The sequence below is a fragment of the Protopterus annectens genome, chromosome 7.part0 (assembly GCF_019279795.1).
Source record: "Protopterus annectens isolate FY-2018-M chromosome 7.part0, PAN1.0, whole genome shotgun sequence".
NCBI classification, from domain to species: Eukaryota; Metazoa; Chordata; order Ceratodontiformes; family Protopteridae; genus Protopterus; species Protopterus annectens.
Window position 1 is genome coordinate 958,634,129 of NC_056739.1, and position 16,735 is coordinate 958,650,863.

Here is a 16,735-nt window from a genome sequence, read left to right on the forward strand (position 1 = left end):
TACCTAGTAGGGGAATCAGCATCTCCACCTGATGTGGTACATGTGATACCTAGTAGGGGATATCAGCATCTCCACTTGATGTGGTATATGTGATTGCTAGTAGGAGGAATCAGCATCTCCACCTGATGTGGTATATGTGATACCTAGTAGGGGGAATCAGCATCTCCATCTGATGCAGTACATGATATACCTAGTAGGGGGATATCAGCATCTTGACCTGATGTGGTATGTGTGATACCTAGTAGTGAGATTTCAGCATCTCCACCTGATGTGGTACATGTGATACCTAGTAGGGGGATATCACCATCTCTACCTGATGTGGTATATGTGATACCTAGTAGGGGATATCAGCATCTCCACCTGATGTGGTATATGTGATACCTAGTAGGGGAAATCAGCATCTCCACCTGATGTGGTACATGTGATCCCTAGTAGGGGATATCAGCAGCTCCACCTGATGTGGTATATGTGATACCTAGTAGGGGATATCAGCATCTCCACCTGATGTGGTATATGTGATACCTAGTAGGGGGAATCAGCATCTCCACCTGATGTGGTACATGTGATACCTAGTAGGGGATATCAGCATCTCCACCTGATGCGGTACATGTGATACCTAGTAGGGATATCAGCATCTCCACCTAATGTGGTATATGTGATACCTTGCAAGGGGATATCAGCATCTCCACTTGATGTGGTGTATGTGATACCTAGTAAGGGGATATCAGTATCTCCACCTGATGTGGTATATGTGATACCTAGATGGAGGATTCAGCATCTCCACCTGATGTGGTATATGTAGTGGATATCAGCATCTCCACCTGATGTGGTATATATGATACCTAGTAATGGGATATCAGTATCTCCACCTGTTGTAGAATATGTGATACCTAGGAGGGGGAATCAGCATCTCCACCTGATGTGGTATATGTGATACCTAGTAGGGGGATCAGCATCTGCAGCTGATGTGGTATATGTGATTCCTAGTAGGGGAGAGATCAGTATCTCCAACTGATGTGGTATATGAGATACCTAGTAGGGGAATCAGCATCTCCACGTGGTGTGGTACATGGGATACCTAGTAGGGGGAATCAGCATCTTCACCTGAAGAGGTACATGTGATATGTAGTAGGGGATATCAGCATCTCCACCTGATGTGGTATATGTGATACCTAGTAGGGGAATCAGCATCTCCACCTGATGTGGTATATGTGATACCTAGTAGGGGGATATCAGCATCTCCACCTGATGTGGTACATGTGATACCTAGTAGGGATATCAGCATCTCCACCTGATGTGGTATATGTGATACCTAGTAGGGGATATCAGCATCTCCACCTGATGTGGTATATGTGATACCTAGTAGGGGGAATCAGCATCTCCACCTGATGTGGTATATCTCATACCTAGTAGGGAGGATATCAGCATCTGCAGCTGACGTGGTATATGTGATACATAGAAGGGCAACATCAGCATCTCCACCTGATGTGGTATATGTGATACCTAGTAATGGGAATCAGCATCTCCACCTGATGTGGTACATGTGATACCTAGTAGGGGATATTAGCATCTCCACCTGATGTGGTATATGTGATACCTAGTAGGGGGATATCAGCATCTCCACCTGATGTGGTATATATGATACCTAGTATGGGAATCAGGATCTCCACCTGCTGTAGTATATGTGATATATAGTAGGGGAATCAGCATTTCCACCTGATGTGGTACATGTGATACCTAGTAGGGGAATCAGCATCTCCACCTGATGTGGTATACGTGATACCTAGTAGGGGGATATCACCATCTCCAGATGATGTGGTAAATGTGATACCTGGTAGGGGAAATTAGCATCTCCAGCTGATGTGGTACATGTGATACCTAGTAGGGGAAATCAGCATCTCCACTTGATGTGGTACATGTGATACCTAGTAGGTGGAATCAGCATCTCCACCTGATGTGGTGTATGTGATACCTAGAAAAGGGAATCAGCATCTCCACCTGATGTGGTATATGTCATACCTAGTTAGGAGAAATCAGCATCTCCACCTGATGTGGTACATGTGATACCTAGCAGGGGATATCAGCATCTCCACCTGATGTGGTATATGTGATACCTAGTAGGGGGAATCAGCATCTCCACCTGATGTGGTACATGTGATACCTAGTAGGGGATATCAGCATCTCCACCTGATGTGGTATATGTGATACCTAGTAGGGGGAATCAGCATCTCCACCTGATGTGGTATATGTGATACCTAGTAGGGAATCAGCATCTCCACCTGATGTTGTACATGTGATCCCTAGTAAGCAGATATGAGCAGCTCCACCTGAAGTGGTACATGTGATACCTAGTAGGGGAATCAGCGTCTGCACCTGATTTGGTATATGTGACACCTAGGAATTGGGTTATCAGCATCACCACCTGATGTGGTATATGTGATACCTAGTAGGGGAATCAGCATCTCCACCTGATGTGGTATATGTGATACCTAGTAGGGGGATATCAGCATCTCCACCTGATGTGGTATATGTGATACCTAGTAGGGGGAATCAGCATCTCCACCTGATGTGGTATATGTGATACCTAGTAGGCTATCAGCATCTCCACCTGATGTGCTATATGTAATACCTAGTAGTGGATATCAGCATCTCCACCTGATGTGGTATATGTGATACCTAGTAGGGGGAATCAGCATCTCCACCTGACATGGTACATGTGATAAGTAGTAGGGGTTTAGCAGAATCTCCACCTGATGTGGTACATGTGATACCTAGTAGGGGGACATCACCATCTCTACCTGATGTGGTATATGTGATACCTAGTAGGGGGATATCAGCATCTCCACCTGATGTGGTATATGTGATACCTAGTAGGGGAATCAGCATCTCCACCTGATGTGGTACATGTGATACCTAGTAGGGGATATCAGCATCTCCACCTGATGTGGTACATGTGATACCTAGTAGGGGAATCAACATCTCCACCAGATATTGTGTATGTGATACCTAGTAGGGGTGATCAGCATCTCCACCTGATGTGGTATATGTGATACCTAGTAGGGGATATCAGCATCTCCACCTGATGTGGTACATGTGATACCTAGTAGGGGGATATCAGCATCTCCACCTGATGTGGTATATGTGATACCTAGTAGGGGAATCAGCATCTCCACCTGATGTGGTATATGTGATACCTAGTAAGGGATATCAGCATCTCCACCTGATGTGGTATATGTGATACCTAGTAGGGGGGATGTCAGCATCTCCAACTGATGTGGTTTATATGATACTAGTAGGGGGAATGAGCATCTCCACCTGATGTGGTATTTGTGATACCTAGTAGGGCATATCAGCATCTTCATCTGATGTGGTATGTGTGATTCCTAGTAGGTGGAATCAGCATCTCCACCTGATGTTGTATATGTGATACCTAGTCTGTGGATATCAGCACACCCACCTGATGTTATATATGTCATTCATAGTAGGAGGATTCAGCATCTGCACATGATGTGGTATATGTAATACCTAGTAGGGGGCATATCATCAACTCCACGTGGTATATGTGATACCTAGTAGGGGATATCAGCATCTCCACCTGATGTGGTATATGTGATACCTAGTAGGGGGAATCAGCATCTCCACCTGATGTGGTACATGTGATACCTAGTTGGGGTAATCAGCATCTCCACTTGATGTGGTGCATGTGATACCTAGTAGGGGAACAACAGCATCTCCACCTGAAGTGCTATATGTGATACCTAGTAGGGTGGCTCAGTATCTCCACCTGATGTGGTATATATATATATATATATATGATAACTAGTGGGGGAATCAGCATCTCCACCTGTTGTGATATATGTGATACCTAGTAGGGTGATCAGCATCTCCACCAGATTTGTTATATATGATACCTAGTAGGAGGAATCAGCATCTCCACCTGATGTGGTACATGTGATACCTAGTAGGGGGAATCAGCATCTCCACCTTTATGTGGTATATGTGATACCTAGTATGGGTATATCAGGAACTCCACCTGATGCGATACATGTGATTCCTATTAGGGTGATGTCAGCATCTCCACCTGATGTGCTATATGTGATACCTAGTAGGGTGATCAGCATCTCCACCAGATTTGTTATATATGATACCTAGTAGGGGGAATCAGCATCTCCACCTGATTTGATATATGTGATAAATAGTAGGGGGAATCAGCATCTCCTCATGATGCCGTACATGTGATACCTAGTAGGGGGATATCAGCATCTTCACCTGATGCAGTACATGTGATACCTAGTAGTGGGATGTCAGCATCACCACCTGGTGTGGTATACGTGATACCTAGTAGAGGGAATCAGCATCTCCACCTGATATGGTATATGTGATACCTAGTCTGATGATATCAGCATATCCACCTAATGTGGTATATGTGATACCTAGTAAGGGGATATCAGCATCTCCACCTGATGTGGTATATGTGATACCTACTAGGGGGATATCAGTATCTCCACCTAATGTGGTATATGTGATACCTAGTAGGGGGAATCAGCATCTCCACCTGATGTGGTATATGTAGTGGATATCAGCATCTCCACCTGATGTGGTATATATGATACCTAGTAGGGGGATATTAGCATCTCCAGCTGATGTGGTATATGTGATACCTAGTAGGGGGAATCATCTTCTCGACCTGATGTGGTATATGTGATACCTAGTAGGGGATATCAGCGTCTCCACCTGATGTGGTATGTGTGTTACCTAGTTGGGGAAATCAGGATCTCCAACTGAATGTGGTACATGTGATACCTAGTAGGGGGATATCAGCATCTCCACCTGATGGGGTACATGTGATACCTAGTAGGGGAAAGTCAGCATCTCCACCTGATGTACAATATGTGATACCTAGTAGGGTGGATCAGCATCTCCACCTGATGTGGTATATATGATACCTAGTGGGGGAATCAGCATCTTCACCAGGTGTGGTATATGTGATACCTAGTAGGGGGAGTCAGCATCTCCACCTGATTTGGTATATATGATACCTAGTAGGGGAATCAGCATCTCCACCTGATGTGGTATATGTGATACCTAGTAGGGGAATCAGCATCTCCACCTGATGTGGTATATGTGATACCTAGTAGGGGGATATCAGCATCTCCACCTGATGCAGTACATGTGATACCTATTAGGGGGATTTCAGCATCTCCACCTGATCTGCTATATGTGAAACCAAGTAGGGGGAATCGGCAACTCCCTCTGATTTGGTATATATGATACCTAGTAGGGAATCAGCATCTCCACCTGATGTGGTATATGTGATACCTAGTAGGGGGAATCAGCATCTCCACCTGATGTGGTACATGTGATACCTAGTAGGGGGATATCAGCATCTCCACCTGATGTGGTACATGTGATACCTAGTAGGGGGATATCAGCATCTCCACCTGATGTGGTATATGTGATACCTAGTAGGGGGAATCAGCATCTCCACCTGATGTGGTACATGTGATACCTAGTAGGGGAACCAGCATCTCCACCTGATGCAGCATGTCTGATACCTAGTAAGGGATATCAGCATCTCCAGCTGATGTAATAGGTTTGATACCTTGTAGGGGGAATCAGCATCTCCACCTGATGTGGTACATGTGATACCTAGTAGGGGATATCAGCATCTCCACCTGATGTGGTATATGTGATACCTAGTAGGGGAAATCAGCATCTCCACCTGATGTGGTACATGTGAAACCTAGTATGTGGATATCAGCTTCTCCACCTGATGTGGTACATGTGACATCTAGTAGGGGGATATCAGCTTCTCCACCTGATTTGGTATATGTGATAAGAAGTAGGAGGAATCAGAATCTCCAGCTGATGTGGTATATGTGATACCAAGTGGGAGGAATCAGGATCTCCACCTGATATGGTACACATGATATGTAGTAGGGGAGATCAGCATCTCCACCAGATGTGGTATATGGGATACCTAGCATGGGGAATCAGCATCTCCACTTGATGTGGTATATGTGATACCTAGTAGGGTAATATCATCATCTCCACCTGATGCGGTACATGTGATACCTAGTAGGGGGATATCAGCATCTCCACCTGATGTGGTATATGTGATACCTAGTAGGGGATATCAGCATCTCCACCTGATGTTGTATATGTAATTCCTAGTAGGGGACTCAGCATCTGCACCTGATGTGGTATATCTAATGCCTAGTAGGGGGAATCAGTGTCTCGACCTGATGTGGTATATGTGATACCTAGTTGTGGATATCAGCATCTCCACCTGATGTGATATATGTGTTACCTAGTTGGGGGAATTATTATCTTCACCTGATGCGGAACATGTGATACCTATTAGGGGGATATCAGCATCTCCTCCTGATGCGGTATATGTGATACCTAGTAGGGGAACATGAGCATCTCCACCTGATGTTCTATATGTGATACCTAGTAGAGGGGATCAGCATCTCCACCTGTATTGGTATATATGATACCTAGTAGGGGGAATGAGCATCTCCACCTTTTGTGGTATATGTGATACCTAGTAAGGGGAATCAGCATCTCCACCAGATGTGGTACATGTGATACCTAGTAGGGGGAATCAGCATCTCTACCTGATGTGGTATATGTGATACCTTGTCATGGGATATCAGGAGCTCCACCTGATGTGGTACATGTGATACCTATAAGGGGGATGTCAGCATCTCCACCTGATGTGCTATATGTGATACCTAGTAGGAGGATCAGCATCTCCACCTGAAGTGGTATATATGACACCTTGTAGGGGGAATCAGCATCTTCACCTGATGTGGTATTTGTGATACCTAGTAGGGGGAATCAGCATCTCCACCTGATGCGGTACATGTGATACCTAATCGGGAGATCTCAGCATCTCCACCTGATGCGGTACATGTGATACCTAGTATAGGGATGTCATCATCTCCACATGATGTCTTATATGTGATACCTAGTGGAGGGATCAGCATCTCCACCTGATGTGGTATATATGATACCTAGTAGGGGGAATCAGCATCTCCACCTGATACGGTATGTGTGATACCTAGTAGGGGGAATCAGCATCTCCACCTGATGCTGTACGTGTGATACCTAGTAGTGGGATATCAGCATCTCCACCTGATACGGTACGTGTGATACCTAGTAGGGGAATCAGCATCTCCACCTAATGTGGTACCTATGATACCTAATATGGGGATATCAGCATCCCCACCTGATTTGGTATATGTGGCATCTAGTAGGGGGATATCAGCATCTTCACCTGATGTAGTATATATGATACCTAGTAGGGGGAATCAGCATCTCCACCTGATACGGTATGTGTGATACCTAGTAGGGGATATCAGCATCTCCACCTGATGTGGTATATGTGATACCTAGTAGGGGAATCAGCATCTCCACCTGATGTGGTACATGTGATACCTAGTAGGGGATATCAGCATCTCCACCTGATGTGGTATATGTGATACCTAGTAGGGGGATATCAGCATCTCCACCTGATGTGGTATATGTGATACCTAGTAGGGGGAATCAGCATCTCCACCTGATGTGGTACATGTGATACCTAGTAAGGGGATATCAGCATCTCCACCTGATGTGGTATATGTGATACCTAGTAGGGGATATCAGCATCTCCACCTGATGTGGTATATGTGATACCTAGTAAGGGAACCAGCATTTCCACCTGATGTGGTACATGTGATACCTAGTAGGAGATATCAGCATCTCCACCTGATGTGGTACATGTGATACCTAGTAGATGGAATCAGCATCTGCACCTGATGTGGTATATGTGATACCTAGTAGGGTGGATCAGCATCTCCACCTGATGTGGTGTATATGATACCTAGTATGGGAATCAGCATCTCCACCTGCTGTAGTATATGTGATATCTAGTAGGGTAATCAGCATCTCCACCTGATGTGGTACATGTGATACCTAGTAGGGAGAATCAGCATCTCCACCTGATGTGGTACATGTGATACCTAGTAGGGGATATCAGCATCTCCACCTGATGTGGTATATGTGATACCTAGTAGGGGGATATCAGCATCTCCACCTGATGTGGTATATGTGAAACCTAGTAGGGTGATATCAGAATCTCCACTTGATGTGGTATATGTGATACCTAGTAATGGGAATCAGCATCTTCACCTGGTGTGGTACATGTGATACCTAGTAGGGGGATATCAGCATCTCCACCTAATGTGGTATATGTGGTACCTAGGAGGGGATATCAGCATCTCCTCTTGATGTGGTATATGTGATACCTAGTAGGGGAATGTCAGCATCTCCACGTGGTGTGGTACATGGGATACCTAGTAGGGGGAATCAGCATCTTCACCTGAAGAGGTACATGTGATATGTAGCAGGGGGAATCAGCTTCTCCACCTGATGTGGTGTATGTGATACCTAGTAGGGGGATATTAGCATCTTCAGCAGATGTGGTATATGAGATACCTAGTAGGGGAATCAGCTTCTCCACCTGATGTGGTGTATGTGATACCTAGTAATGGGATATCAGTATCTCCACCTGTTGTGGTATATGAGATACCTAGTAGGGGAATCAGCATCTCCATGTGATGTGGTACATGTGATACCTAGTAGGGGGATATCAGCATCTCCACCTGATGTGGTATGTGTGATACCTAGTAGGGGATATCAGCATCTCCACCTGATGTGGTATATATGATACCTAGTGGGGGAATCAGCATCTTCACCTGATGTGGTATATGTGATACCTAGTAGGGGGAATCAGCATCTCCACCTGATGTGGTATATGTGATACCTAGTAGGGGGAATCAGCATCTCCACCTGATGTGGTACATGTGATACCTAGTAGGGGAATCAGCATCTCCACCTGATGTGGTACATGTGATACCTAGTAGGGGAAATCAGCATCTCCACCTGATGTGGTATATGTGATACCTAGTAGGGGAATCAGCATCTCCACCTGATGTGGTATATGTGATACCTAGTAGTGGAAATCAGCATCTCCACCTGATGTGGTACATGTGATACCTAGTAGAGGGAATCAGCATCTCCACCTGATGTGGTATATGTGATACCTAGTAGGAGAATCAGCATCTCCACCTGATGTGGTATATATGATACCTAGTAGGGTGATATCAGCATCTCCACCTGATGTGGTATATGTGATACCTAGTAGGGGAATCAGCATCTCCACCTGATGTGATATATGTGATACCTAGTAGGGGGAATCAGCATCTCCACCTGATGTGGTATATGTGATACCTAGTAGGGGATATCAGCATCTCCACCTGATGTGGTATATGTGATACCTAGTAGGGGGATATCACCATCTCCATCTGATGTGGTATATGTGATACCTAGTAGGGGAAATCAGAATCTCCAGCTGATGTGGTATGTGATACCTAGTAACGGATATCAGAATCTCTACCTAATGTGGTATATGTGATACCTTGTAGTCAGATATCTGCATCTCCACCTGTTGTGGTATATGTGATAACTACAAGGGGGAATCAGCATCTCCACCTGATGTGGTACGTGTGATACCTATTAGTGGGATGTCAGCATATCCACCTGATGTGTTATAACTGATAACTAGTAGGGGGAAGCAGCATCTCCACCTGATGTGGTACATGTGATACCTAATATGGGGATATCAGCATCTCCACCTGATGTGGTATATGTGATACCTAGTAGGAGGAATCAGCATCTCCACCTGATGTGGTATATGTGATACCTAGTAGGGGATATCAGCATCTCCACCTGATGTGGTACATGTGATACCTAGTAGGGGGAATAGCAGCATCTCCACCTGATGTGGTATATGCGATTCCTGGTAGGGCAATATCAGCATCTCCACCTGATGTGGTATATGTGATACCTAGTAGGGGGTATCAGCATCTCCACCTGATGTGGTACATGTGAAACCTAGTATGTGGATATCAGCATCTCCACCTGATGTGGTATATGTGACATCTAGTAGGGGGATATCAGCATCTCCATCTGATGTGGTATATGTGATACCTAGTAAGGGGAATCAGCATCTCCACCTGATGTGGTATATGTGATACCTAGTAGTGGATATCAGCATCTCCACCTGATGTAGTATATGTGATACCTAGTAGGAGGGATCAGGATCTCCACCTGATGTGGTACACATGATACCTAGTACGGGGATATCAGCATCTCCACCTGATGTGGTATATGTGAAACCTAGTAGGGGAATCAGCATCTCTACCTGATGTGATATATGTGATAACTAGTAGGGGGAATCAGCATCTCCACCTGAGGTGATATATGTGATAACTAGTAGGGAATCAGCATATCCACCTGATGTGATATGTGTGATACCTAGTAGGGGATATCAGCATCTCCACTTGATGTGGTATATGTGATTGCTAGTAGGAGGAATCAGCATCTCCACCTGATGAGGTACACGTGATACCTAGCAGTAGGATATCAGCATCACCACCTGATGCCGTACGTGTGATAACTCCTAGGGGGGATCAGCATCTCCACCTGATGTGGTACGTGTGATACCTATTAGTGGGATGTCAGCATATCCACCTGATGTGTTATATGTGATACCTAGTAGGGGGATATCAGCATCTCCACCTGATGTGGTATATGTGATACCTAGTAGGGGAATCAGCATCTCCACCTGATGTGGTACATGTGATACCTAGCATGGGAATATCAGCATCTCCACCTGATGTGGTATATGTGATACCTAGTAGGGGGAATCAGCATCTCCACCTGATGTGGTATGTGTGATACCTAGTAGGGGAATCAGCATCTCCACCTAATGTGGTACACGTGATACCTAGTAAGGGGATATCAGCATCTCCACTTGGTGTGGTATATGGGATGCCTATTAGGGGGAATCAGCATTTCCACCTGATGTGGTATATGTGATACCTAGTAGGGTGATATCAGCATCTCCACCTGATGTGATATATGTCATACCTAGTAGAAGGAATCAGCATCTCCACCTGATGTGGTATATGTGATACCTAATATGGGGATATCAGCATCTCCACCTGATGCAGTACATGTGATACCTATTAGTGGGATGTCAGCATCTCCACCTGATGTGGTATATGTGATACCTAGTAGGGGGATTCAGCAACTACACCTGATGTGGTACATGTGAAACTTAGTATGTGGATATCAGCTTCTCCACCTGATGTGGTACATGTGACATCTAGTAGGGGGATATCAGCTTCTCCACCTGATATGGTATATGTGATACCTTGATGGGGGAATCAGGATCTCCACCTGATGTGGTACACGTGATACCTAGTAGGGAGATATCAGCATCTCCACCTGATGTGGTATATGTGATACTTAGTAGGAGGAATCAGAATCTCCAGCTGATGTGGTATATGTGATACCAAGTGGGAGGAATCAGGATCTCCACCTGATATGGTACACATGATATGTAGTAGGGGGAGATCAGCATTTCCACCGGATGTGGTATATGGGATACCTAGCAGGGGGAATCAGGATCTCCACCTGAAGTGGTACACGTGATACCTAATATAGGGATATCAGCATCTCCACCTGATGTGCTATATGTGATACCTTGCAAGGGGATATCAGCATCTCCACTTGATGTGGTGTATGTGATACCTAGTAAGGGGATATCAGTATCTCCACCTGATGTGGTATATGTGATACCTAGATGGAGGATTCAGCATCTCCACCTGATGTGGTATATGTGATATCAAGTATTGGGATATCAGCATCACCACCTGATGTGATACATGTCATACTTAGTAGGGGGCATCAGCATCTCCACTTGATGTGGTATATGTGATACCTAGTAGGGGGGGATCAGCATCTCCACCTGATGTGGTACATGTGATGCCTAGTAGGGGAATCAGCATCTCCACCTGATGTTATAGGGAGATATCATCTCCACCTGATGTGATGTGGTACATGTGAAACCTAGTATGTGGATATCAGCATCTTCAGCTGATGTAGTATATGTGATACCTAGTGGGGGGATCAGGATCTCCACCTGATGTGGTACACATGATACCAGGTACAGGGATATCAGCATCTCCACCTGATGTGATATCTGTGATAACTAGGGGAATCAGCATCTGCACCTGCTGTGGTATATGTGATACATAGTAGGGGATGTCAGGATCTCCACCTGCTGTGGTATATGTGATACCTAGTAGGGTATATCAGCATCTCCACCTGATGTGGTACATGTGATACCTAGTAGTGGATATCAGCATCTCCACCTGATGTGGTATATGTGATACCTTGTAGGGGGTGTCAGCATCTCCACCTGATTTGGTATATGACATACCTACTAGGGGAAATCAGCATCTCCACCTGATGTGGTTTATGTGATACCCAGTTGGGGGTATCAGCATCTCCACCTGATGTGATACATGTGATACCTAGTAGGGGAAATCAGCATCTCCACCTTTTGTGGTATGTGTGATACCTAGTAGGGGGAATCAACATCTCCACCAAATGTGGTATATGTGATACCTTGCAAGGGGATATCAACATCTCCACCTGATGTGGTATTTGTTATACCTATTAGGGGATATCAGCATCTCCACCTGATTCGGTACATGTGATTCCTAGTAGGGGAATCAGCATCTCCACCTGATGCAGTATGTCTGATACCTAGTAAGGGATATCAGCATCTGCAACTGATTTGGCATATGTGATACCTAGTAAGGGGAAACAGCATCTTCACCTGATGTGGTATATGTGATACTTAGTAGGAGGAATCAGGATCTCCCCCTGATGTGGTACATGTGATACCTAATATGGGGATATCAGCATCCCCACCTGATGTGGTTTGTGACATCTAGTAGGGGCATATCAGCATCTCCACCTGATGTGGTATATGTGATACCTAGTAGGGGGAATCAGCATCTCCACCTGATGTGGTACATGTGATACCTAGTAGGGGGAATCAGCATCTCCACCTGATGTCATGTATGTGATACCTAGTAGGGATATTAGCATCTCCACCTGATGTGGTATATGTGATACCTAGTAGGGGAATCAGCATCTCCACCTGATGTGGTATATGTGATACCTAGTAGGGGGAATCAGCATCTCCACCTGATGTGGTATATGTGATACCTAGTAGGGATATCAGCATCTCCACCTGATGTGGTATATGTGATACCTAGTAGGGGGAATCAGCATCTCCACCTGATGTGGTATATGTGATACCTAGTAGGGGATATCAGCATCTCCACCTGATGTGGTATATGTGATACCTAGTAGGGGAATCAGCATCTCCACCTGATGTGGTATATGTGATACCTAGTAGGGGGAATCAGCATCTCCACCTGATGTGGTACATGTGATACCTAGTAGGGGGATATCAGCATCTCCACCTGATGTGGTATGTGATACCTAGTAGGGGATATCAGCATCTCCACCTGATGTGGTATATGTGATACCTAGTAGGGGGATATCAGCATCTCCACCTGATGTGGTACATGTGATACCTAGTAGGGGAATCAGCATCTCCACCTGATGTGGTATATGTGATACCTAGTAGGGGAATATCAGCATCTCCACCTGATGTGGTATATGTGATACCTAGTAGGGGATATCAGCATCTCCTCCTGATGTGGTATATGTGATACCTAGGAGGGGGGATATCAGCATCTCCACCTGATGTGGTATATGTGATACCTAGTAGTGGGAATCAGCATCTCCACCTGATGTGGTACATGTGATACCTAGTATGTGGATATCAGCATCTCCACCTGATGTGGTATTTGTGATACCTAGTAGGGGATATCAGCATCTCCACCTGATGTGGTATATGTGATACCTAGTAGGAGGAATCCGCATCTCCACCTGATGTGGTACACATGATACGTAGTAGGGGGTATCAGCATCTCCACCTGATGTGGTATATGGGATACCTAGCAGGAGGAATCAGTATCTCCACTTGATGTGGTATATGTGATACCTAGTAGGGTAATATCATCATCTCCACCTGATGCGGTACATGTGATACCTAGTAGGGGGAATCAGCATCTCCACCTGTTGTGGTACATGTGATACCTATGAGGGGATATCAGCATCTCCATCTGATGTGGTATATATGATACCTTTTAGGGGGTGTCAGCATCTCCACCTGATGTGGTATATGTGACACCTACTAGGGGGAACCAGCATCTCCACCTGATGTGGTACATGTGATACCTAGTAGGGGATATCAGCATCTCCACCTGATGTGGTACATGTGATACCTAGTAGGGGAAATCAGCATCTCTACCTGATGTGGTACATGTGATCCCTAGTAGGGGGAATCAGCATCTCCACCTATTGTGGTGTATGTGATACCTAGTAATGGGAATCAGGCATCTCCACCTGATGTGGTACATGTGATACCTAGGAAGCAGATATCAGCATCCCCACCTGATGTGGTATATGTCATTCCTAGTAGGGGGAATCAGCATCTGCACCTGATGTGGTATATGTGATACCTAGTACAGGCAATCAACATCTCCACCTGATGTGGTATATGTGATACCTATTAGGGGGATATCAGTATCTCCACCTAATGTGGTATATGTGATACCTAGTAGGGGGAATCAGCATCTCCACCTGATGTGGTATATATGATACCTAGTAGGGGATATCAGCATCTCCACCTGATGTGGCATATGTGATACCTAGTAGGGGCAATCAGCATCTCCACCTGATGTGGTATATGTGATACCTAGTAGGGGGAATCAGCGTCTCCCCCTGATGTGGTATATGTGATACCTAGTAGGGAGATGGCATCTCCTCCTAATGTGGTATATGTGATACATAGTAGGAGGATAGCATCATCTCCACCTGATTTGGAATATGTGATAACTAGTAGGGGTAATCAGCATCTCCACCTGATGTGGTATATGTGATAACTTGTAGGGGATATCAGCATCTCCACCTGATGTGGCATGTGTGTTACCTAGTTGGGGAAATCTGCATCTCCACCTGATGTGGTATGTGTGATACCTGGTAGGAAATATCAGCGTCTCCACCTGATGTGGTATATGTCATACCTAGTAGGGGTAATCAGCATCTCCACCTGATGTGGTACATGTGATACCTAGTAGGGGGAATCAGCATCTCCACCTGTTGCGGTACATGTGATACCTAGGAGGGGGATATCAGAATCTCTACCTGATGTGGTATATGTGATACCTTGTAGGGGGATATCAGCATCTCCACCTGATGTGGTATATGTGATACCTACTAGGGGGAATCAGCATCTCCACCTGATGTGGTATATGTGATACCTAGTAGGGGGATATCAGCATCTCCACCTGATGTGGTATATGTGATACCTAGTAGGGGATATCAGCATCTCCACCTGATGTGGTATATGTGATACCTAGTAGGGGGAATCAGCATCTCCACCTGATGTGGTATATGTGATACCTAGTAGGGGATATCAGCATCTCCACCTGATGTGGTACATGTGATACCTAGTAGGGGAATCAGCATCTCCACCTGATGCTGTACATGTGATACCTAGTAGGGGATATCAGCATCTCCACCTGATGTGGTACATGTGATACCTAGTAGGGGCAATCAGCATCTCCACCTGATGTGGTATATGTAATACCTAGGAGTGGGGATATCAGCATCTCCACCTGATGTGGTATATGTGATACCTAGTAGGGGATATCAGCATCTCCACCTGATGTGGTATATGTGATACCTAGTAGGGGGAATCAGCATCTCCACCTGATGTGGTATATGTGATACCTAGTAGGGGGAATCAGCATCTCCACCTGATGTGGTAAATGTGAAACCTAGTATGTGGATGTCAGTATCTCCTCCTGATGTGGTGTATGTGACACCTAGTAGGGATATCAACCTCTCCACCTGATGTTGTACATGTGATCCCTACTAGGCGGATATCAGCAGCTCCACCTGAAGTGGTACATATGATACCTAGTAGGCGGAATCAGCTTCTCCACCTGATGCGGTACATGTGATCCCTAGTAGGGGGATATCAGCATCTCCACCTGATGTGATATATGTGATACCTAGTAAGGGATATCCGCATCTCCACCTGATGCGGTATATGTGATACCTAGTAGGGGGGATGTCAGCATCTCCATCTGATGTGGTATATGTGATACCTAGTAGGATGGATCAGCATCTCCACCTGATGTGGTATATATGATACCTAGTAGTGGGAATCAGCATCTGCACCTGCTGTGGTATATGTGATACCTAGTAGGCGAAAGTCAGCATCTCCACCTGATGCAATATGTGATACCTAGTAGGGTGATATCAACATCTCCACCTAATGTGGTATATGTGATACCTTGTATGGGGATATCAGCATCCCCACCTGATGTGGTATTTGTGAAATCTAGTAGGGGGATATCAGCATCTCCACCTGATGTGGTATATGTGGTACCTAGGAGTGGGAATCAGTATCTCCACCTGATGTGGTACATGTGAAACCTAGTATGTGGATATCAGCATCTTCACCTGATGTGGTATATGTGATATCTAGTAGGGGGAATATCAGCATCTCCACCTGATGTGATATATGTGATACCTAGTAGGAGGAATCAGCATCTCCACCTGATGTGGTACATGTGATACCTTGTATTTGGATATCAGCATCCCCACCTGATGTGGTATATGTGACATCTAGTAGGGGGATATTAGTTTCTCCACCTGATATGGCATATGTGATACATTGGAAGGGGAA